Genomic DNA, 25,533 nt, shown 5'->3' on the forward strand with positions numbered 1-25,533 from the left:
GGCTTGAAAGGCAAAAGTGCGCACAGTTGCCCCGAATAACTCTATTGACCGAACTAGTAACTTGGTTTAATTTATTTCATATGCATCTGGAAATATCCAAAATTTCCCATTAATTCTGGGACACCCTGTATACAAGTCAAGACTCATCCTGCAAAGAGACACTTTTCCTGTTTCACCCTGTATAAAGTATAGAAGATCCATTCCAACAAAACCTACGAATATCCGCTGGTGGAACTCCGTTCCCTCAACCACAGATCATCCGATCCATCGTCGCCTTATCTCGGTCCTAATTGTCCGATTCGTACGTTCGCTGAAGCGTCGACGAGACATTCAATTAACCCACTGGAGGACCACGTCCCCCCCGCCGCCTTATCGGAGGACCCCATCTAGCACCGACATAATATATAATTTGCGAGGTTCGGGGAACAAAAAGGAAATATATCCATTCTGGTTGTTTTTGCTTCCGGCCGTCCGCGTCCCGGGCCCGGTCTCGGCCATTCTATTAGCATCTCAATCTAGATCGCCACTCTCGTTCGCGCTTACTTCACAGACTCTCTCCACATAATTATGTGCGGGGCGCGACGGCTCTTATCTTGACCGCTGTCCGCTCTCTGACCACGAGAGGACTTCCTGGGGCCGAACTTTCGGCCGGATACACTTTTCCTACGACTTTGAATTATGTCGTGCGAGCGGTTTTTGTGATATTTTATTGGGAAACGTTTCCGGGGGGCTCTGGTGTGCGAAGGGGGAAGTTACATGGGTGTTTTCCATTCATAACGTTCCGCCCTGAGCGACGCTTTGTCTTCTTGGTGTGCTAAGAAGGCAGGTGCTTGAGTAACAAACTCCGAATCTTCCAGATATGGTCAGGATTCAGACATCGCTCGAAACTGTAAACATTCCAGACCGTTTTATCCCTCTTTCTGGAAAACGAAAAACGATGTAGCACCGTGAAAAACATCAAGACATTTTCATCGACTCCAATTTTACCGATTTTCGGCACATAAGAGACATGAAGTTTCCACTCCCCACCGGTGGGTACAAACGGAGATCTCTCCCTGCTGGTCCATTAATTCTGATTTCAAGTATTCTGTAGTTATTTGTGATTTCGAATTCTGATTCTATATTTAGTCACGAAGCTGTATAGATGAATTCGGATTTTAATTAATTCTGAATTTTGTATCGAATGTCGAGGCTGTTATAAGCGATAGTTTGCCATTTTCCTTTTACTCTTTTAGGTGGAATTCAGTTGAAAGCCCTAGTTGTGAATGCGGGGAACCAGAAGAAACCATAAATCATCTAGTTAATCATTGTCCAATTTATAAATTTCAGGATGGTTTTAGAGCTATACATGCAGTTTCCGAATCTTTTTTGAATTGGGTTGTCAATTTTAGGTCAATCTGACATATTGAATCTAATTTCATTATTTTACGTTTTTCTGCTTTTGTTTTCTCTTTATTTCAGATAAAAGTTTCTGGTATCTTGGAGAAGACTTTCAGGATTTTCCTTTTTGTTGGAGAAAGAATCAATTTTTGCAGTGCGAGATGCCCTTCAATATGGAATATTTCAGCTTATTTCGTGAACAATTACAATCCACTACACTCACGGGGAGAAAGGGTTTTTTTACTGAGGTTTTTCCCTAAGCTCTTGTATCATACACCAATTTGTATGGTACCCCGTTACGCTAACCTCTGCTAAAACTGTATCTCATACACATGCTACAATTATTGTTTGCTGTTCAAGATTGTAATGCTCTATATCAAAAGAATATATATATACTCTTTTAGTTCGAGTGATTCTTGAAGTTACTTCTCCTCAAAGTGCGTGTAACGATAGGCTTGTAGCCGGGTTTTTTCTTAGCTTCTACTTTGAGATACGCCAGAGTAGCTAATACCAGAACAACCGCTGGAAACAACATCCGTACCCCGAGTAAACAAGTAAGACAACACTCCTTACTACGAGGATGTATTGATATCTAGTTAGCCAAGACCAGTTCTAGCATAAAAAAAATATTGCGTTACCATAGCAACGAACAATAACTCATTAGAAGTGACAGTGTGAAGTTTGAGGTAAAAGAAGTAATCCAGAGTTACGCAATAGATTGAAAGAAAGAAGATCTCCACCGAAATTGTGAAAATCGAAAAATTGGAGTATCGAGCCATCACCAGGTACCTTTATTTAAAAGGGTTAAGAGGTAAACAGATTTACGAATATGCTTAATACCCGTGGTGATCAATGTTCTTCGTATGCGACCGTGAAAAATTGGACTGCAAGCTTCAAAAGAGGTAAATTTTCCATTGAAGATGATGACCGATCGGTAAGGCCAGTTTCTGTGTCAGTTCCCGAAAATATCGATGCAGTTCATGACATGATTTCATCAGAGCGTCGAGGTGGGCTAAAACGGATATCTGAAACACTGAATATTTCATACGAACTCGTTCATCATATAGTTCACGTCAATTTGGACAAGAGAAAAATTGCTGCAAAATGGATCCCCAAATGTTTGAATATTGACCAAAAGCGTGCAAGGGTAGAAGCATCGCGTTCGATCTGTGCTCGATTTGAAAACGATGTAGACTTCTTAAACCGAATTGTTACTATGGATGAGATTACTATTCGACATTACGGACCACACTACGCGGAAAGCTCTCCAAAGATGTTTTGTTTTTGCAGGCTAACGCCCCTGCACACAAATCTCATGTTGCCATGCAAAAAATTCGTGATATAGGGTTTGAATTACTAGAACACCCAACTTATTCACCAGATTTTGCTCCATCCGACTATCATCTCTTTCCTCAACTGAAAAAAACTTTAAAAGGTCGTAAATTTTCTTCTAACGAGGAGGTAAAAAAAGCTGTGGAGGTCTGGTTTGCAGAGCAAGAAGAAACATTTTTTTTAAAGGTCTAGAGGCGTTGCATCTTCGCTGTAATAAATGTATCCAATTAAGAGGAGAATATGTTGAGTAATAAAATATTTTGACATTAAAATGTCGTTTGATTCTATAGTAGGCTAAGAGTTTTTCAATATATCCTCGTATTTACAGGTAACCTCAATTTCAACCCCCTAGCCTACCTAGTTCTAACACTGCTGGGAGTACGATTTTCTGACTTGCTTGCAAACAGCAAACCCTTTGAAACCAGAAACCGAAGTGTTGAAGAAGTGTGCCTTCTCCCTTATCCTACTCAGTTCTATCACTGTTAGGTGTACAATTTTCTGGCTGGCGTGCGAACCCCTTGGAAGCAGAAACTATACCTTTTCAACTTTAAATCGAGACTAATCACATTCAAATTGGGGTTGAACAAATTCGAAATGAGAATGAGCAACTTCGATATTGGAAATAAACACATTCAAAATGGGACTAAACAATCTCATATTGAAAAATGACATTTCCACGTGAATTTGACAAATAATAAAGGTAATGGTATGAGCATTTTGAGTGTTTCGTATCGATTGTCAAATTTTTCGATTGAATTGTTCATAAAATAGCGTTAGATTAAGTTCATATGCAACTCTGAGTTGTAAAATAAATTTTTTCCTCATTTGGATCCCTAGTTACTTCTGAACAATTCTCTTGAAATATGAAAGGAAACTGAAAATGACTCTTCTTAATATGAAATTGGTTAGTACCATATTGAATGTGTCTATTCCCAATTCGATTGTGTTTACCATTTTGAAGTTGCTTATTCTCGTTTTGAATTTATTTGATCTCAAATCGAATGTGATAAGTCTCAATTTTAAGTTGGAAAGGTATAGAGTGCTGGACAATTGTGCCCTTTTTCTTTATTCTTTTTGGTTTCTCTTCGCTAGAAGTACGATTTCTGGCCGGCGTGCCAACCCGTTGGAATCAGAAAACAGAGTAGAGAACCTCTTTTCCAACACCGTGCCTGTTTCCCTGACCTACAATCTTGTAGTTTTGTAGCTGAATCCCGACTTCATTGCCCATTAAGTGTTAGTCTTGGTTCTGGCTTGCGAACGAATCCGTAACACCCGTGGCGCGTTTGAGATCGGATCCCCCCTTTCCTTTCCGTCTGATTCACTCCGTGAGTTCACCACTTGCATTGCTTTTTGTATTTCATTCCGAGGAAAACCTTCTTGGTTGTGTAAAGTAGACTGTTCCTACTCCAACTATTGTGTTGCGCTTTTCACTTGACTGATTTTAGTTTATATTTCTTTAAATCGGTAGATTTTAAGAGTTGTATAAGTCTCGTTCTTATACTATGTTTCCAACTTATTTATTGTAGTGTATTACTTATATGGTAACTTTTGAAACCAAGCCGATTTTCGTTGATTCCCAAGCTCAAGATCAGAGTAACACGCGGCTTATTTCGGTGCGCCACTTCGAAACGAGCTCCCTGGACGCCCTCTCGACGAACATCCAAAAATTGGAGACGTGTTCCATTTCCAGGAAAAAAGAGAATTATCCGGATTCCGAACGAAAATCATCAGAGAATCCAATGTTCGCCGGCTGCCTCTGCCCGCTTTTTGTTGCCAAATCTCCGAGTCACGGTCTTCCTACTGGTGGGATTTCTTGATGCTTGTCTGTACTGACAAGTTTTCCGCCTTCGGTTCAGACAAAAAAGGCGGCAGCTTACGGAAATGATCGAAATGGAAATATTTGATGTATTGATTCGGTCTGCCTGTGCGACGGTGCTGAAATCTCATCCTTCTGATGTGGAAATGGATGAACATCAAGGATATTCTGCCGGGAAACTCATTGTGGGGGTTCTTTCCAACAAACACGAGAAAATACGAATGTCTTATCTTCTAAAAATAATATATTTTGTAGATGATGATGATGAAATGAAGTGATTATTGATTCATTCATTGCTGTATCCCGTTACCGGGAATGAATCTACAAAAAGACCAAAAAAGACCAAGAAAAAGGAAAAAAAAGGAAAAAGAAAAAAAGAGAAAAAAAAAGTGCGGACAGACTTATAATTTTTCAAGGCTAATTGCAGCTGTCTGCTCTCCTGTGACTGTAAAGTGATTAAAATGTATATACAAGGTCTATCTTCTATTTATGTTCAAGATACAGAGTTTTTAATTGATCTTGTCAATTTCTTCATTTACCCTTTCGAACCACCCTATATATTTTGATGATCTTCGGTGGGTTTATTCAAACAAACAGTCTTTTTCGCTCAAAATTCTAAAATTGAAGGCAATAGAGACATAAACAATAAATAGAGAAGTAAAATAAGTGGAAGTGCCCAGAAATATAACCCTGAGGAACTCCGTCTCATCTCCAAGTGGAGATGATTGATGGAAGAGCGATTTTTCACCATAAAAAAGGTTGTCCCCAATCGCCGCCCTGGGAAAAACCATAATAGGATGAGTTGTGAAAAGGTAACAACAGTGTATCCCGCCAGGCGAGTATGATATCATCCTGTTTCATCATTAACAGTGGTGTGTCTCTGCAGTAGCCGCCAGCACGGGTGATTTGTGCAAGTCATTCTTGTTGCCCCCGTCTTTATCGACTCAGCTTTCTGCGGTGGGTGATCGATATTTCATTCCAGTCATTGTGGCGTTATTTATGAGCATGTTGGATTTATGATGCCCACTGACGTCTGAGTTTTGGTATCGGCTATATATATAAAAGATTAGAAGGATCGTGAATGAATTGTATAGTGTATAAAGGGATGTTATTGTTTACACGAGTCAGTGACAATGCTAATTTTTTATCATTTCTTCATCATAATCCTTGTTCTATGAACTAGAGAGCGTGTGAGGTTTCAGCCTGGTTTTGCTATCTAGCAATCTTTGAAACACGCAATTCACCTGTAAAAATATAATCGACCAAGTACCTAGTTTTTGAGATATTTAAAATTTGCTGGAATTTCGGTCCCCTTTTAAGGAATATGAAGGGGTTTTTGGAGGTTTATCCTCGATGAAAAAATCGATATTTCTTTAGTGGATTTCTTCATTTCAGAAGATGCTCTATTCAGATCACTCTATGGTGCGTCACCTGATGTCAAGGATTGTAACTAGAGTTAGTTCTTGGTTGTTTGTTTAGATCGAGAAACGGAGAAGATTTTTCGTGTCGTCATGAACTTATGCAGCTCCATACTTCGAGCACTTTTGTGTTTGTTTACATCGAGGAACGGAGAATATTCAGTTGTTGAGTTGTTCCAATAAGAGTTTTCATAAAAGATCACTGCATATGCAAGTTAAAACTGAATAATTATGAGTTTCATTCATGATTTTTTCAAATTCACTGCGAAAACTATTCAAAATCATCGTTCAAATATGGGGTTTTAAAATTTAAATCGCTTTGTGCGGAGTTTACGATTTGGCAACAGCGCATACAAGGCAATGAAAAGAACAATGTCCGATCAGCTTGTTTATAAAATAACAGCTGTTGATCTACAGGCTCGTACTTATTGGCGAGCTTCAACAGCAACCGGCCATAAAAATCCCATAAAATTTTACGACCTTCCTCGTTCGTCGCAGACTTCATAGACAGCCATCTTTGTCTATCTCATCAAGATAATGCATTTGTTCTCCTTTATTATCAAGGCATATTTCAGTCGATGTTGCCAACTTGTGCAATCCACATGAAAAGTTTTAAATTTTAAATACCCATTTTTATTTTTCATTTTTAAGTGCTTAAAATATTTTTTTTTTTGGAAACGGTTGAAATGGTTATTTCAAAATGTGGCGTTTCAAAGATATTTCATAAAAAATACATCATTTTCGTCAGAAGGAGTATTCCCTATTAATACTTTCGGTTAACAAAATAGACGTTTAATAACATAATGTGAAGACTCTCGCAATATGTATTGAGAAACCTCGTAGATATGAGGCTTTTTCTAGAATGTTCGCTAATGGAAAAGCCACCTTCTCCGAGCTGATATGTTCTCGATATCGCAGTCCCCCAGATAAAATTTTGTCGAGTAATGGGGCCAATAAAACTTTGGCAGTTATCGGGATTTCCGACGTCTCCTGATGAGACTTGGCCATGCCATAGGTTATATCTGTGACTCTATGGGAACGTTAAAAATATTCGGAATGAGTTATAATTGTTCTCAATTTATTCTGTAGCTAACCGTGCGAGAAACCAATGCTGAAGGTATCGCGCTCCAATCATGTCCCAAACACCCAGAAATCGCTTAATATCCATCAAAAACCGCGTCAATATCCGAAGATAAGATCGCGAGTGGAGAGATAACAGCCGAGCCATCATTTTTCAACGTGTAATCGTCCGATGACTGGCCCAGGGAGGAACCCCCGAAGACAAGGCCGCTTCACAGTTTCATCCCCCCGTTCGCACACAGGGACGTCTAGGGGATGACGGTGCAAAATTCACCCTCTCCCGGGTGTAATGAATTGATCTGGACGCTTCGCGCTGACCAGGGAGAGCGGGGCCAGCCTTAAACTCGACCTCTCACCTTGCTCTCGGGAGGCTTCAACTTCTCAAAGGTTTCCCCTTTGAGCTGGCAGAATATCCTTTCGAGACTGCTTCGCATAAGATGAATACATCTCGCTGACGTTTATTGGGTCGGATGGGGGTCTAAAAATCGTTGCAGTGAAGGTATTGCGCGTTTTATTGAGACAAATTGTGGCGGGCTCTGTAGACAAAAGGCTTCGGTTCCATGGCGCTTGGATTGTTTTAAGATCGGGAACAAATTTTATGGGGTATAGGGGATATGGTGATAGTGTTCTGATGGAAAATGATTGATAACACTGAAGAAATTTTTGCGAATTGCGGAATGAGTAAGATTCAGATATATTGAAAGACAATAGGGAATACTCCTTCTGACGAAAATGATGTATTTTTTATGAAATATCTTTGAAACGTCACATTTTGAAATAACCATTTCAACCGTTCCGCAAAAAAAATTATTTTATGCACTTAAAAATGGGTATTTAAAGTTTAAAGCGTTTTGTGAGAATTGCTCAAGCTGGCAACATCGACTGAAATGTACCTTGATAATAAAGGACAAAAAATGCATTATCTTGATGAGATAGACAAAGATGGCTGTCTATGAAGTCTGCGACGAACGAGGAAGGTCGTAAAATTTTATGGGATTTTTATGGCCGGTTGCAGTTGAAGCTCGCCATTAAGTACGCGCCTGTAGATCAACAGCTGTTATTTTAGCTGTATTCGAGTTCGGCTTTTGGACAGTCCGAGAATGGTTCTAGAACTGCGCAGAGGATTTAATACTAGGGCGCAACAGTTTTACGCAGTCCTAGAATAATTCTCGGATTGTCAGAAAGCCGAACCCGAATACAGCCTTTATAAACAAGATGATCGGACATTGTTCTTTTCATTGTCTTGTATGTGCTGTTGCCAAATCGTAAACTCCGCACAAAGCTATTTAAATTTTAACACCCCATATTTGAAGGATGATTTTGAATAGTTTTCGCAGTGAGTTTGAAAAAATCATGAATGAAACTCATAATTATTCAGTTTAAACTTGCATATGCAGTGATAACCCTTATTGAGGAGAATTCCCCATTGTCAGAAACTTCAGAGCAGATGTTAACGAAAATTTTTGCACACAAATCATTCAAAATCTTGAATCGATGAGATATTGATGGTGAGTGGAAGATTCATTTGTTTACAAGGTATTTCCATTAGACTCAGAGTGGAAAACATTGCTGGAATTTCATCTAACCTTTTTCTTCCTTATGTTTTTATATTAAATCAACTATAAAAACACTGAATGAAATTATTCTGTTTTCCATGGAATTTTTAACAAAAAAATCATACACATATGCATTAGTCAACTTGCAATCATCTGTAACTATAGCAGTCCAATGTGTTCTAGATCTAGAAAACATAATTTGTTTCGAACAAAGATTGGATATTTTTCTTTGCAGAACAAAGTCCAGTTGAGATATCTTTGCCATTTTCATTGTGTAATTATACCGGGTGAGTCTTTGACTGGTACAAATATTTCAACAGTAGATTTTTGAGGTCAAAAGAAACACTGATTTCCCTACCAATTTTCCCGAATACGAATGATATTTTTAGTTCTATCTCACAAACTGTCCTATCGAATGAAATGAATTTCGGAATATAGATTTTCATTTATCTGATTAATCTTTTTCGAACACAAGATATCACCCACGTCTTCCAGTTTTCTAATTATGACCATTACGTACCATGAAAATACCAAAAATTCAAAGAACCCAACTGAACCCATTCGATTCGAGGTCTCGCTTTGAATTTCTCCAAATTGGTAAAAATGAAGAGAATATGTCTTTCTGCCTCGATATTGTTATTCTAAATTCGGAAAAATCAACCAATGTGGCATGAAACGATGCTGATGAAAGCAGATTACGACGTCTTTCTCCATAGAAGATCAACAGTAGCTGAGGTTATTCTCTATGCGGAGAATACTTTCGAAGGACCATTTTTTGGCAAATTTTGTCACTAAGCGTCTTTTTCTCCCTTCCTACCACTTCCTACATATTATGGAAGGAGATCCTTTAACTACGTTCATTCTGTTTCATTAGATTTTGCCTAATTAGATTTTCATTCTTGCAATACATTTTCCTTCAGTATTTTCAAGTAGTTTCAGATTGGATTGTATTTGAATTACTTGTTATTGAAATAAGTATTTGGAATACAAATACATATGGCTTATGGATTCTCAAATGTTTGGGTCAAAATGTTTCAATGGTTCCACATCAATCTTTGAAGTTGCTTTGAATTTTATGACACTTATGTGCACATCAATATTATTATCCCATTTATGTCATTTAAGGGTGAGCGCCCACCAAAGTAGCGTAGCACTGACATGGCATATACATGACAAAGGCGATGCATAATTTTCAGATATCGCACATCCGAGTGAAGTATCAGTTGCGTGAAATATGTCGTTCTCAGTTCAAATTTGAAAATTATGCATCGCTTTTGTCATGTATGTGCTAGGTCACTGCTACGCTACTTTGGTGGGTGCTCCCACTAAGGTGAGTAGATCACGTGACTTTTCAAGTGACATTGTAGCATTTAATTTGACTAAATGTAGTTTAAAGCTTCTCCAAAATCCTAGGATAATTGGCAATAAAGTTAAATTTCTAATAATTCGTTTTGGAGTGATCTGCTCTGATATTCCTCATGAGAAATGTACCGGCAGATTACCATTTAACCAATTAACCAGAATACCTTGAAGCAGAACCCCAGAAACCCTATTTCAGACGAAAATCCCTTATCCATCGGCCCCATCGATATTTCAATACACATAGCGAGAAGAAAAGAAAGCCGTTCGGGATGCAGAAAACGTATAGCGATATCTAAATGGCAATTTGGGAGTTGTTAGCAGTGGTTAGTGAGGGGGCACGAGTGGTTCTGCCGACAGCGGGAATTTATGATGCTCCCGGCTTGTTCCCGAGTCGGGAACAATCCGGGACGGAGTCGAGAGAGCAGCCCGGAGCAGAGGCAGCGCGTGCCTGTTTCCGGCTCAGACGACAATATGTTATACAGGTGATGGCAGATTGCGTTAGACGCCTCGATAATTTATAGGACCATGAACACTTTGAATTTTTTCGTCGGGGAAGTTGAGGAAAGGAACGAATGTTTCAGTCGGAGTCAGAAGTGAAGGGAAATTTTTTAGTCGTGTTTATCCGAAATCATCATTTTTTGCGCACTGGTTTCAATTCTCAACTAGAGAGATCAACCATCTAGATACTAGACAGGATTAGCTTCAAAAAATTCAAATATTTTCGAAATTTTGATCAAGTTGAAGACTATTTGACAATAACCTCTACAATATCGTTTTGGGTGTCAGGTGTTTTCTGAGGAATACTCATAAGCGAATAAATCCCCCTTAAAATAAGTACTTAAGTAAGCGTAGCTTAAAATCAATGCACGACTGCGGCTTAACCGAATCTTAAGTAAGGGTCCCTTAAGTTTTGATATCTAGTGATATTTCAGTTTTTTATTTTGGTGCAACTTCATTCTAGTTCAATAAAGACTTTTTATTGGTTGGCCGGTTGAAGATGATCGTTGTCATTTCATTAACCTAACTTTATTGTCCTGTCAGTCAGTGTCAAGTAAACTATTATATTATTATCAAAGACTGACAACTTTTTGTTGTAGCATTATTATTGATAATGAAATGGATTGTCAAATAAGAGGTACTTGACGTTATTAGAAAAACCACAGCAGTTCTGCAGCCAGTTTATGAGTTCAACAAATTATTTAAGGTTATAATCCCGGCCTTGAATACCTAAGTGGTCATTACAGGAGCGCTTAAATTTAAGGCTAGCTTTAGCCATTTGAATGTCACTAAACAGTTGGTGCAACGTAATTTAAGTTGAGGGTTCATTTTAAGGGACAATTAACACTAAGTGCGTTTGGTGCAAACTGGCCTAAGTAGTCTCAGACAGATTTGTCTTAGGCAGATTTGAGCTGATCCTAGATTAATTTTGTCAGGTTGAACTGGATTTAACGCTTAATCCTGGACTGAATTGTCCTCGATTTGTGTTATCACAGCATATGCAAGTTTAAACGGAATAATTATGAGTTTCATTCATGAATTTTTCAAATGCACCGCGGAAACTATTCAAAATCATTCTTCAAATATGAGGTTTTGAAATTTAAATCGATTCGTTTCTAGTTTACGATTTGGCAACAGTGCCTACTAGAAAATATAAAGAAGAATGGCTTGCTTATCGGATAACAGCTGTTGATTCACAGCCATCATAAGGCGCGTATTCACTGGCGAGCCTCAACTCAACAGCAACCAGCCATAAAAATCCCATAAAATTAAACGACCTTCCTTGTTCGTAGCAGACGTCATAGACAGCCATCATTGTCTATCTCATCAAGAAAGTGTATTTGTTGTCGTTTATTGTCAACGCATATTTCACAAGATTCCTGAAACACTTTTTTCCCATATCATTTTTTCCAATTCGGCTCCGATAAAAAGATAAAAAAAAACAAAAGTACCTTCAGAATAACTAGCTAAGTCTGCGACACTACACATCTGTAGATCTTTTAAACAGAGTTGTATTCAGCCAAAGTACCCAATTTTTCAAATTTCACAGACACTTTTTAATTTTTGAACATCAAAGTACTCGAAAATATAAAGAATACTTTTATTTTACAAAATGTTCAAATATTCATAAGATAGTGTCCAACTTAGTTTCAAGAGTTGGGTTCTTTGCATTTTTGGTATTTTTATGGTACGTAATGGTCATAATGAGAAATCTGGAAGACGTGGGTAATATCTTGTGTTCGTAAAAGATTCATCAAATTAATGAAAAACTATATTCCGAAATTCATTTCATTCGATAAAACCGTTTGTGAGAAAGAATAGAAATAACAATTTTTTATAGTTTTTCAACAGCCTGTATCTTGTAAACCAAGCCGATTCGGAAAAAATGGTATGGGTAAAAAGCGTTTCTTTTGACATCAAGAATCTCCTGTTACAATATTTGCACCAGTCAGAGACTCACCCTGTATATGAATCTTTCATTAGAAGTTTCGGAAATTCCAGGGTATGAAAAGTGCGTAATATGTATAATCCACCGTCTAGAACTCTCCACAAGAAAATTTTTCCGTTGCATGAAACATCGCAGGTTACAATGGTGAATGGAGGAAGCCCGGTAGCCGTATAACATTAGTCATTGATCTGAGAGCGAAACATCTTCACAAAGGACCGAGTTGGGATTGTGGCTGCGTCCGATGCCATCCATCACCCGTCCGACAGCCCCCCAACAGCCATAAAAGAATTTACTTTCAATTAAACGAAAAAACATACAATACATTTCAACAACGCTGAGGGCATTAGACGGCACAGAAACGGCGTGAAATGTCGGGATTTGGTCGGGACTGGAAGGATTCTGCAACTTGAGGAGAATTTTGTTCGGTGATTGACACGTTTCGTTCAACCGTGGAAAAGTAAATCGTTTTATTTTTGATTCAACGCCTTTATTGTGAGTGTATTCATGCCTGAAGTATTTTCCGACAGTATTTTCGACAAAATTTACATTTGAAGAACTTCATGAAATAATCGTCAATAGTTGCTGCACTGAAACTTCTTAGATGTGAAACTGAACGCAACTCAACGTTGTAAATGTAACAGAAAGCAGTTAGTTATACGGTGAAGTAATTTGAGATGTAATATGTCTGTAAAATCATGTCAGTGTCAGTGGGCTAACTACATAATAGGCTAATTCTGCATAATGGACCATTATGTGCAACGATGAGATTGTTTTTTCGAAGAACTAAGATAATTATTTCACAGGTTGATTTCCTGGATACTAGAAATATCTTAATAACGTCATGAGAGGCAGAATCTGGACCTGGAGATTTATGATGCAAGAATTTTTGTCATAATATTTATTTTCTGGTTCATTATTTTACTATAGACTTTCTTTTTGATGAAAATAGAACAATTACAGCGTTTTATATTAGATTTTTATTCAAATTGTCTATAAAAGGCGGGAAGGCCAGTTTCTGTGTCAGTCCCCGACAATACCGATGCAGTTCATGACATGATTTTATCAGACCGTCGAATTGGGCTAAAACGGATATCTGAAGCATTGAATATTTCATACGAACGCGTTCATCATATAGTTCACGTCACAATTTGGACGTGAGAAAAATTGCTGCAAAATGAATCCAATGTTTGAATGTTGAACAAAAGCGTGCAAGGGTAGAAGCATCGCGTTCGATCTGTGCTCGATTTGAAAACGATGTAGACTTCTTAAACCGAATTGTTACTATGGATGAAACTTGGGTACATTTCTAAGATCCAGAAACAAAGCAACAATCGATGGAATGGCGACCTAAGAAGTTTCGTGTCAAAAAATCTGCTGCAAAAGTTCTTGCTTCAGTTTTTTGGGATTGCCATGGAGAAATCATGATTGATTTTTTGTAGAAGGGTGGAACAATAACCGGAGATTACTATTCGACATTACTGACCACTCTAGGGGAAAAATCAAAGAGAAAAGACGCGGAAAGCTATCCAAAGGTGTTTTGTTTTTGCAGGACAACGCCCCTGCACACGAATATCATGTTGCCATGCAAAAATTCGTGGTTTAGGGTTTGAATTAATAGAACATTCTCTTTATCAACCAGATTTGGCTCCATCCGACTATCATCTCTTTCCTCAACAAAGAAAAAGTTTAAAAGGTCGTAAATTTTCTTCCAACGAGGAGGTAATATAAGCTGTGGAGGTCTGGTTTGCAGAGCAAGAAGAAACAATTTTTCTTAAAAGGTCTAGAGACGTTGCAGGTTCTCTGTAATAATGTTGAGTAATTATATTATTAAAATTTTGTTTGGTTCTATAGTAGGCTAAGAATTTTTCAATATATCTTCGTAAATGAGGGTTCATAATTTTTTTGAGATGTTGAATGGTATTGAAAGATTTTTTTTCAGTGTCACATTTCCTATTTCTAGTCAAGAAGTCTGCTATAGGATTGACATATCCACTAACAGATTTAAAGCCTAAACAAAGGTTGAGACTTGTCAAATGATGATGTCATCCAGATGCGGCATGTTTACTCTTTGTGACCTATGTAGAATCTGCATTAATCGATAATTGCGAAACACTAGTTGACCACTCATATGAAAGAATTGAAATGTTTGTTATTTAATTATTTCATTTTCACCATAAAATTTTTCATAAAATTTTTTCAATTTTTCAATTTTTTTTTTTATTTTCTCTTATACATATACATATAAAGTTAATTTCCTTCGCGAAACAAACTCACAGGGCATTCATTTCGGACGTTCTTCGGTTTATACATACAATGCCTGGATTTAAACCCCCACTTCGAAGGAATTGGAGAAGGGAAGGTTGCCGAAATTCGGCGAGTTCACATTCTTGGTGACGGTTCTGAAGTTCAAGTCCGCAATAACCCTCCGCTCCGGCGGAAAGTATGTAAGGAATTAATGTGATGGGTAATTAACTGCCTTATTTTCGAGTAGCGAAATGTCAGAACGCCGATAAAAATACACGGCACATCAAGCAAATAAAGAATGCGCCTTTTGCCAATCAAGAAAGTCAAAATTATCAAGTAGTAGTACGCGCCAGGGATGATGCATTGCCCCCGGAGGGTGAACGAAAGACTGGATTTCGTAGTTGGGGTAGTGTTTATCATATAAATAATGCCTTCTATCCGATACTTCACGTCCGGTCACATTTCGGGGTAGCAAAGAATACTGCTCATTTGAATTTGCGCCAAGTTTCTTTAGCGAAATGTTACGTGTGGTGAACTTGGACATTCAAATACAGATTTAGGTCTTGTCCAAATATTACAAGGAAGGGATTTCTGGGTAAATGACGAAACAAATTTTCAACTTCAAGCCACAAACAGCTCCCAGCTTCTTTGTATTCAATACTTCACAAAAATATCCGAAACTCCTATTAGAAATTCTAGTAGGATGTATAATTTTTAATACTAAGGCCCGGTACTTTCACCTATGAATAAGACTTATCTATAGAATAAATTTATTTATTCGCCCTTTGAATAAGTCAAAAAGCTGTCTTTTCACTTTCAGATAGTGTTATTCATCGAATAAATTTGTCATAGAAACTTTATGATATGAGTTCATTTGTCATAGATCGAATGTCGGTACGTCATTATTAGTAGGATTTTTTATATTCTGGATGTATGGTTATTCTTTGTGTGATTTTCACGAAATATTTGCTTTCTAGTTGAAATTATGACAATATCTACAATGCGGTGTCTTATTTTACATTAATCGGTGTAAATATACCGTGCTTTCATAGAATTGTTATTCGTCAAATAATTTAATCTGAGAGCACCGAAATAAGGTATCCTTCAGATAGGAAAGTATTTGACAGATACTTATTCATACTGAATAAAATTTATTCGAAGGTGAAAGTACCGGGCCTAAGGTAAATTCCACCAGTTTACGTTTGATTCATCACTTGATTTTTTCTAATTTTTCTCCTTCTGGATCGTGACACTTGAGGAAAAAGTTTCAAGAGTTTAGTTCAAATGATCAGAATGACAAAACTCTGCGTTCAGTTCAGACGGTAATTTTTTCAGTGATTTTAATGATCAAAGGCCTATTGAAACTTTAGTGCTAACTGCTGTAAATATGTAAGTATGGTGAAAAAAATGACATTACATCGGAGATGAAAGAACATCGGGTACCTATTCAACAGCCTAAAGCAATTTACGAAAACAAGCTTTTTCCATTCGAATGATCTATCAACACGCTTCGATAATCTATGATGTTAAGTGATTACGTAAGTATATGAAGTTACAGCTCAGGTGATGTAAGATACATGTAAGATACTTACTCTCAACAACTTATCTAACCATAAGTTTTTCTTCGTAGGATTCACGAAAAAAATAAGCCTATATAAAAAAAATTGTTAAAGATTTTGATATTTGATATACAGGGTGTCTGTAAACAAATGCGAAGGACTTAGGGAGATAATTCCTCGATGAAAATAAGTAGGGGTAGTTCCTATAAATTTTTTTCGAAATCGACCTCCCTTCCAAGATACAGCTTTTGGAAGGCTATGACAAGTTGACAGTTTCTAATTTTTTTTACGGTTTTAAAGAACACTGAATCAAAACACTTTACATAATATGAAGGACTAAGTAGATGTCACTCACACAATTTTTTTAAACCTCATAACTTTATAATTAGGGGTTGAAAATAACAACCCCTCATGATTTTCCTTCAAAAATTGTTTTCGTGGGATAGATTTTCGAAAAATAAAATTCTCTTATGGTTTTTCATCCAATTCTGGAGAAAAAAAGTGTCTTGCATAATTTCGACACAGTCGATACTTTTCTCGGAATAAATAAAAACTTACAAGCAGTATACGAAGGTCTATGAGACAGAGCTATGTACATGTATTTTAGCGAGAGGAAGTCATTCAATGGAACACTTATACGATGAAATGGAATGAACAGTGATCCGAATTGCTTTTAAATTTCTATTTATTCCGAGAAAAGTATCGAAATTTTGCAAGAGACTTTTCTTCTCCAGAATTGAATGGGAAACCATAAGAGAATTTTATTTTTCGAAAATCTATCCCACGAAAACAATTTTTGATGGAAAGCCATAAGAGGTTGATATTTTCAAACCCTATTAATAAAGTTATTAGATCTAAAAAAATTGTGTGAGCAACATCTACTTAGTGCTTCATATTATGTATAGTTTCATGACTCAGCGTTCTTTAGAACCCGTAAAAAAAATTAAAAACTGTCAACTCGTCATCGCCTTCCGAAGGCTGTATCTTAGAAGGGAGGTCGATTTCGAAAAAAATTTATAGGAACTACTCCTGCTTATTTTCATCGAGGAATCATCTCCCTAAGTCCTTCGCATTTGTTTACAGACAACCTATTTATTTTTAATCGTGATCCTATCAATTGTTGAGCAGTGTATTTCGAAGATAAGTATCTCATTTTGAACACTGACTTTTCACACAGGGACCATTTCGATAAATGTGAATCGGAATTAATGCCAAATGAACTATTTCCGCCAGAATAAAACTTTCTGTTGACTCCATTGAAATTTCGGGATAAAATCAACAGAAAATACTTTATTTTCGCCATGTTCTTTCCTCGAGCTCCCAGAGCAGCGAATTGATAATTCCATTATGAACTATCGATTTCTCCCCCGCGACAGGAAAGGGAAGCGCAAGCAGCAACTATACCACCACCTCCGCCCCGTAAAACAAAAAGAAGCAATCGATGCCCTAAAGAATGAATTATTTGGCTTGAAGAGATAGAAAGGGCCTTAGTATTCGAAATCGCTCATCCATTTGATTCAACCCAGCGGTCCCTGAGAGCGGAGATCCCAAACCTGGATCTGGAGGTACCTACCCCCGGATTCAGTGGAAGGGGCTGTTTTCAACCGCCTCCAACCGATGACTTTTCCGTGTCATTAGACTCGCATTCCCGACCATTTTTACCAACCACTGAATTCTGTTGAGAATCGCTTGTATGCAACTATGAAACTATCGATTTATTCATAGTCAAAAATGAATAAAATGATTATTTAGTGCTTATTTAGAGAGCTTTGAATATTCATCGACCAGAATATAGCAATAAATTATAATTTTTTTGTTTAACGTAATCATTTTTTCAAACACCTTGCTAATAACTTTTCGTGTTACGAAATTTCCGTTTTGAATAAATACTCTTCTTGAAAATACATGGTGTTTTCAAAGGTGTGGTTTTTTTTATCAGAACGTAGAAATGATCAAAATATGTATGTGATTTCATCAAAAATTTTCTACATGAAATATTCAAGATGGCTGAGCTACAATCCCTAGAATTTCGACTAAATTTCATTTTATTTCAAGTAGGGGACTCTGTAAAGTGACTCCGGCATCGGCAAAAAGATACAAAACATAAACTGGACAATATAGGGTTCAGTACTTCCGAGTCTATCTGATTAGTTGCATCAGGTTGTTGTATCGTGCAATTTGAGGTGTAAAAAGGATAGAAAATTGAGGCAGTTTATTGAAAATGTTGATAAATTGCTATTATTGTTACCCTATTTCATATTTCATCCCATTTTTACGACGAGGGTTCGAACAAGAAGAAGATCGTTATGACCACTGCGAAAAAAATTGTGAATAATTTGGACGAATTTTATTGGTGACATTTTTAACTAATATTCTGTATTTTTACACATGGTATTTTTCTTTCAGTTGGTATCGAAATGAGCCATTTCATGATATCGTTAGAGTTACTAAATAATGAGAAAAATTCGGCAATCCTAAATCTACATTTGCATTCCATATGGTTGAGTCAGTCATCACGACATAGGTTTTTTCCTATTGCTTTGCGATAATTCAGATAACAAATGATCAACGGTACTATTAGGACCAATTTCAGTAAGCATTTTTTCAATATTTTTTTCAACTTTGTCATTTTGATAGTCTTGTATAGGTGATTTTTGGTGAAACGCTATATTTCGACCAGTTCTACCTACTGTTGAAAAAAAACTCGCCCTTAAATACTCCCTGTATTATTTTCAAGGTAGATAATACTATTACCTGCTCAGTGATTGATGAAAAATAAACATGACCTTTCTGTGTTCATCCATTTTTTGTATAGAAAAGGATAAATACACTTTAAAGGCCATAATTTCAAGTTGAAATCAAAACAAATTCGATTGATTTCATCTTAACCTGTATAAAGATTTCTCTGATGCTCTTATTTCTGTTTATTTTTCAATTATTTTTGAAATTTTAATAGCAATGAGTTTATTCTCGAAGACTCACAAGACGCAATAAAAATAGGCCTTCATATTGTATATCTTTTCTTAGTTTAATTTAAAGTGGTTTCTACAGTCGAAAAAGGATATGACATTTCATTTTTCCACATCTGTTGATACGAAAAGTCGTGTTGAATTCGTCCCAACAATGAATCAATTTGAATTTTCATACTGATTCACAAGTTGTGATTCTTGAAAGGATTCCTCTCCCAATTGTGTTGCTTTGTATTCAGGCTTATGTCCAGTCATGCAGTAGCTGAGGATCAAAGCTGGCGATGGGTTACGCCACTTCCTGGACCACCTACATCTTCATTGTTAACTCGTTCATGAATTGGGTGATCATCAGTGTCCAGACATTGACTAAGATATATGAATATTCTTGTTGTTGTTCTTTTATTGAATAAATTAGCGTTGTGGATGTTTCGACTGATTCGCCCATTATAAGAGATCGGACGAAAGTGTTCAAGAAATTGTTTCAAAATCTCAACCATTAGGTATAGCATTTTTATCTGCAACTAATTCATGTTCGTCTTCATAGGTTTCCCTGAAAAAATTCGTCGATTTTTAGTGGAACCCGATTTCAATAACTAGCATCTGGAGATGCTTGAACAATATCGTTCCCCGCCGAATATCTGCGAAGAAGAACGAAATTTTATGTTCTGTGCTTTTATCGTTATTGTTATGGTGCATTCGAGGACTTTTTGAATACGTTCTCTCTTCTCTCCATGTATTTCTTGCAGGTGTTCCTGATATCGATAATAATTCGTGAAGCACTTCAATGCCGAATGAAATAATTATATAATAGTGTGATTTTTGGAGGACTTTGACTCAACATAAGTCGTCTGAAAAGAATTTGTATCATTTTATTTTATTCAGTATCATACCTAAACAGGAAATAAAAGCATGAAAATCACAGTTCTATGCTTTTTTGTTCAATATCCATAAGAAGCAATAAAATACAAAATTCAGCAGATAAGCAGAGTGGCGCAGTGGAAGCGTGCTGGGCCCATAACCCAGAGGTCCGTGGATCGAAACCACGCTCTGCTAGGACTTTTTACTCAGTAGAAAATTAAATTGGCGCCATGTGAGTGAGATATTGAAAATTAACCTGAATTTATCGCTAATTTGAAACATGTGCAACCGATAAAATGATTCCGGTAAATCCTCATCAGAAATTTTAATATTATTCCAATAAAGATTCTGTGAACTATTACTTCATACCATATTCACCATTCAACAACTAAGCAGAGTGGCGCAGTGGAAGCGTGCTGGGCCCATAACCCAGAGGTCCGTGGATCGAAACCACGCTCTGCTAGGACTTTTTACTCAGTAGAAACTCCAATTGGCGCCATGTTAGTGAATAATTTAAAATTAACCTGAATTTATCCCTACTATGTAATATGTGCAACCGATAAAATGATTCCGGTGAAAACCTCATCAGAAATTTTAATGTTATTTCAATATAAATTCCGTGAACTATAACTTCATGTTATATTCACCATCTAACAAATAAGCAGAGTGGCGCAGTGGAAGCGTGCTGGGCCCATAACCCAGAGGTCCGTGGATCGAAACCACGCTCTGCTAGGACTTTTTACTCAGTAGAAACTCCAATTGGCGCCATGTTAGTGAATAATTGAAAATTAACCTGAATCTTTCGCTACTATGTAATATGTGCAACTGATAAAATGATTCCGGTAAAAACCTCATCAGAAATTTTAATATTATTTCAATATAAATTCCTTGAACTATTACTTCATGTTATATTCACCATCTAACAACTAAGCAGAGTGGCGCAGTGGAAGCGTGCTGGGCCCATAACCCAGAGGTCCGTGGATCGAAACCACGCTCTGCTAGGACTTTTTACTCAGTAGAAACTCCAATTGGCGCCATGTTAGTGAATAATTGAAAATTAACCTGAATCTTTCGCTACTATGTAATATGTGCAACTGATAAAATGATTCCGGTAAAAACCTCATCAGAAATTTTAATATTATTTCAATATAAATTCCGTGAACTATTACTTCATGTTATATTCACCATCTAACAACTAAGCAGAGTGGCGCAGTGGAAGCGTGCTGGGCCCATAACCCAGAGGTCCGTGGATCGAAACCACGCTCTGCTAGAAATTTTTGGATTAAACGATTTTCACAAAAACGAGTTTTAACCCACGACACGTGTTTCGCTATCACAATAACATCTTCAGGTGGGCTGAGGTTAACAGTTTACCCAAGTAAAAATATCAAATATTCTTTTTTTTTTAATTGACCTACTGGGCCCATAACCTGTGGATCCATCTCTTCTTTCACATCATCTGAAATTCCGAAACCTTTCACACTTTAATTGAAATGGAGTGAAACCATTCTCTACACAGTCTACACTAGAAAATTGAGTATCGTGATAGTTTCGCCTACCTTGTTTAGAGATGTGATGTTTAGAGTAATTTAGGTAAACTAAAGGAGGTATTACACTCCGAATTAATCGACAATTAAAAAATGAACTGAAAAAACAACAAAAATATATTTATCGATCCATTAATCCAATACAACTTCCAACGCACCGACGAGGGTGAAATTTAATGACAACCACTCAGAATCGTAGCCACGAAATCGGAAAAATGTGTCCCCTTTCGCTTTCATAATTAATCCCAGGATCATAAATCAGTCCAGACCGCCAGAGGGCGCAAGGTGACGCGTCCTCATCATATCGACATCAATGATCTGCCCCTCCGCGAGACGAGCGATGTTTTTAAACAGCCGGCATATGTTCTCTCAAATTACAGAAATAAGTTTTTTCGGGGTCCAATTCCGCCCAAACATTAATATTGTCAAGACAAAAGTTCATTAGTTACGGGCGGGGAAGTTGGATGGGACCAGCGTTGATTGATCGAAAGAATTCAATTCGGAGGACCAGGGGATTTCAGGAGAAAAATTGTGCATGCGAGATTCGAAGTGGGTTTTTTAGACGGAGGTTAAGAAAGTTCATTTTTTGAGTAAGATCTTCGATTCTTGCACATATATCAACCATTAGTTGTGAACTTCTCACACTAGGCGTTAAAGTATAGAAGTATAATTCATGTTTCTCTGTAAACATTTCAGTCAAATTTTTGTCGGAAGGCACTCTATTCATTTAACAAATTCTAAAGAATTATAACTATTATAATCATACTTCCAAAGGCAACTAATGGGAAAATTTTACCCAGTGGATCAACTAGAGTATGAGTTATGATCATTATTAGATTTAAATATTCCGCTTTCATAAAACGTTATGAGCCACGAGACTACCAGACTTTTACGAGCCTCTCGCACGAGACGAGACTAGAGATCACCAGACGAGACTAGAGCCCACCAGACGATACAAGAGCCCACCAGACAAAACTAGAATCCACCAGATGAGACTAGAGCCCACCAGACGAGACTAGAGCCCACCAGATGAGACTAGAGCCCACTAGACGAGACTAGAGCCCACTAGACGAGACTACAGCAAACCAGACGAGACTAGAATCCACCAGACGAGACTAGAGCCCAACAGACGAGACTAGAACCCACATGACGAGACTAGAGCCCACCAGATGAGACAAGAGCCCACCAGACGAAACTAAAATCCACCACACGAGACAAGAGCCCACCAGACGAGACTAGAGCCCACTAGACGAGACTACAGCAAACCAGACGAGACTAGAATCCACTAGACGGAACTAGTGCCTACCAGACGAGACTAGAGACCACCAGACGAGACTAGAGCCCACCAGACGTGCCTAGAACCTACTAGACGAGACTAGAATCCACCAGTCGAGACAAGAGACAAGACATCAGTCTCGTCTCGTGGGCATCACTAAAAGCGTCATCAACGACTTGTTCTTGGTTTTTCACAAACATTCATCGTTTTGGTAGTTAGAGATACTACTGAAGAGATGCCTAGGAGTTGATATTTCTGAACGATTTATTCATCTATCTGTAATAAGGGGTATGAACTCAATCTAAGGTTACTGGAGAGTTTTTCGAAAGGTGAGCAAACAAACTGATCTTAACAACAATTGACTAGAACATACGGCGCTATTTTTATAATCCAATTCAACGAATATTTCAGAATGTCCTTCACTATAGGATTCCCCGTGAGAACATCAAAATGTAAATTGAGGCCGTAACCACCTTCGTTATGCCAGTTTTTGTTTCTAGCAAAAGCATCGTTTCGAGCATCGCTGTAATTGTGCCTTCACTTAATTCAAACGGATCATTAATCATCTAAAAATTTTCGGTTTCGGTATAGGACTGACTGCGAAGCGGGATCGTTCTTGTAAAACACTGTTGCTCCAACAATACTGAATCCTAATTGAGAAAAATGAAGAGACGCCCGAAGCCAGATTTGGTTAGATTCGTCAGGTCGTGAACATTTGGGAAATTCCAATACATACATGTACGTTGTGGGTACGTTAGCTGTACGGTTTGTATTTAAGTTTGGATCGATATAATCGATTATTTTGAGGTTAGAGGTTGTAGGTAATATTAAAAAGAAATCCTTCAATACCTATTTGAATTGGTGTTTGGTCAGTGGCGGTTCCAGGAGTTATTTTTGGGGGGACATAATTTTATAATTGAAATTCTGCAAGGTGTTTGTGATTAAAAAGGTGTATCTTTATAATTGAAATACATACACTATATGTTCGAAAGAACACTACCGTCCTTTTTTGTTATTACCATAATGTTGTCATCACATTCACTGAACCGCAATACAGTACATCCCTTGTGTCATATCAAGATGTCCTTTTAATATTTCCGAAAAATTTACTAATACTTGGCTGTCTTCGTCTAGCTGGTCCTAAGGCGTTCGTGTAAATGTTTGGACACCCTTCATATCGCTAAACGAAGACGTACTAAAAAATTTCCTTGAACCATGTGCCGTTTTCCGTCAACCTCGTTTTTTAAACCTTGACAACTTGTTGAATTTTCACGATTTGCTTGATATGTCTACCATGTCCGTTGACCGTTACTGCATCAAATGACAGCAATCCGTGGAAGGTTACGTGTGGTTACACACCAGTTACATTCTTCAGAAGGCGTAGGTTCATGGTTGAATCGTATAAGAATGCTATAATGGCTGCTTTTTCATGTTAAATGTGCTGCAGCATCCAAGCGTGAAACGAAACTATATGGATAACTTGGGAAAAACGTCGAAGAGGATTTGTTGTTTGTTTTGTGCTGCCAATATATAAATTACTATGAAAATTGTTGCCTTGAGAATCAACATGTTGAGATTGGTTTCCTCATGGTGCATTACTATATAGCAAGGGTATTTCACGATCATCAATTTCCATAACGATATTTTCAATAAACTTGAGCTTATGAATATTAATAACGCCAACTGAATCCAACAAATTCACCATGCGTTCCACTCCTATTAATTGCTTTTGAGTCGCAGATACTTTTTTGAATAAACTCCAATAACGATTTCAATCGGAAAGGATTAAAACAAAGCGAATGAATGTTAACAAAGCAGAGCAACATTCAATTTATACGTAAATCTGTAGCAATTATAAACTTTATGAATTCGAACTAACGTCACACAAATCGATCATTTTCGAATCGAACTGGAAAATTTCAGGGGCCAACATGGCAAATGCATCGGGCTGTTGGGTTTAATCTGCAGTTCAGCCATGGCAGGAATTTTCCGCAAGTAGCGAAATCCAATTTGGGGTGGTCCTGGGCTTTTAAATCTCTCCTAAATTGGAGATAACTCTGTTCTAATCCGCCTATCTAAAATACTAATCATTCGCTGTCACTACGCCTATGTCGCGGTAGAAAATATTAAGTAGATAAGTCTGAGGTAGACAAAATTGGGGTTAGCTTTTAGGTGACATAAGTACGTAAATACAGGGTGTTTTCAAAGGTGAGGTTTTTTTTTGACAGATGGTAGAACTCATCAAAATGAGTCGTTTAACCAAAAATTTTCTATATAAAATATACAAGATGGATGAGGTACAACCCCTAGAAGTTCGACAAAATTTCATTGAATTTCAAGTACGGGACTGTGGAGGTTGACTCCGGTATTGCAAAAACGAAACAAAACATAAACATATGGCTGGACAATGAATGGTTCAGTACCAAGTTCATCGGATTAGAGATGCATCAGGTCACTCTTGGAGAATCATAATTGTTGTATCGTGCAATTTAGGGCGAAAAAAAAATGTAGAAATTCGAGGCAGTTTCTTGATAGTGATTATGTTAATCATATTGAAAAAGTGCTATGATGTTTCCCCATTTCATCCCATTTTTACTACGATTGTTGGAATGTACGAACAAGAAGATTGTGATGCCCATTGTGAAACAATTCGTGAATAATTTAGACGAATTTTATTGGTGAGATTTTGA

The 25,533-nt window shown here is 37.4% G+C and overlaps 1 protein-coding gene and 5 non-coding genes across 6 annotated transcripts in view; 5 read left to right on the top strand and 1 right to left on the bottom strand.

The window, feature by feature from the left end:
• The window catches only part of LOC123318780 (homeotic protein proboscipedia), a 54,591-nt gene that overhangs the window by 17,767 nt on the left and 11,291 nt on the right, over positions 1–25,533 (bottom strand). The window lies entirely within an intron of this gene.
• On the top strand, positions 20,144–20,215 carry Trnam-cau. The gene has a single exon. It is a non-coding gene; the product is annotated as a tRNA-Met (tRNA).
• Positions 20,412–20,483, top strand: Trnam-cau. Its single transcript has one exon. It is a non-coding gene; the product is annotated as a tRNA-Met (tRNA).
• On the top strand, positions 20,681–20,752 carry Trnam-cau. The gene has a single exon. It is a non-coding gene; the product is annotated as a tRNA-Met (tRNA).
• Positions 20,950–21,021, top strand: Trnam-cau. The gene has a single exon. It is a non-coding gene; the product is annotated as a tRNA-Met (tRNA).
• Trnam-cau lies at positions 21,219–21,290 on the top strand. Its single transcript has one exon. It is a non-coding gene; the product is annotated as a tRNA-Met (tRNA).

Source organism: Coccinella septempunctata, chromosome 8 (assembly GCF_907165205.1).
Source record: "Coccinella septempunctata chromosome 8, icCocSept1.1, whole genome shotgun sequence".
Taxonomy (NCBI): Eukaryota; Metazoa; Arthropoda; class Insecta; order Coleoptera; family Coccinellidae; genus Coccinella; species Coccinella septempunctata.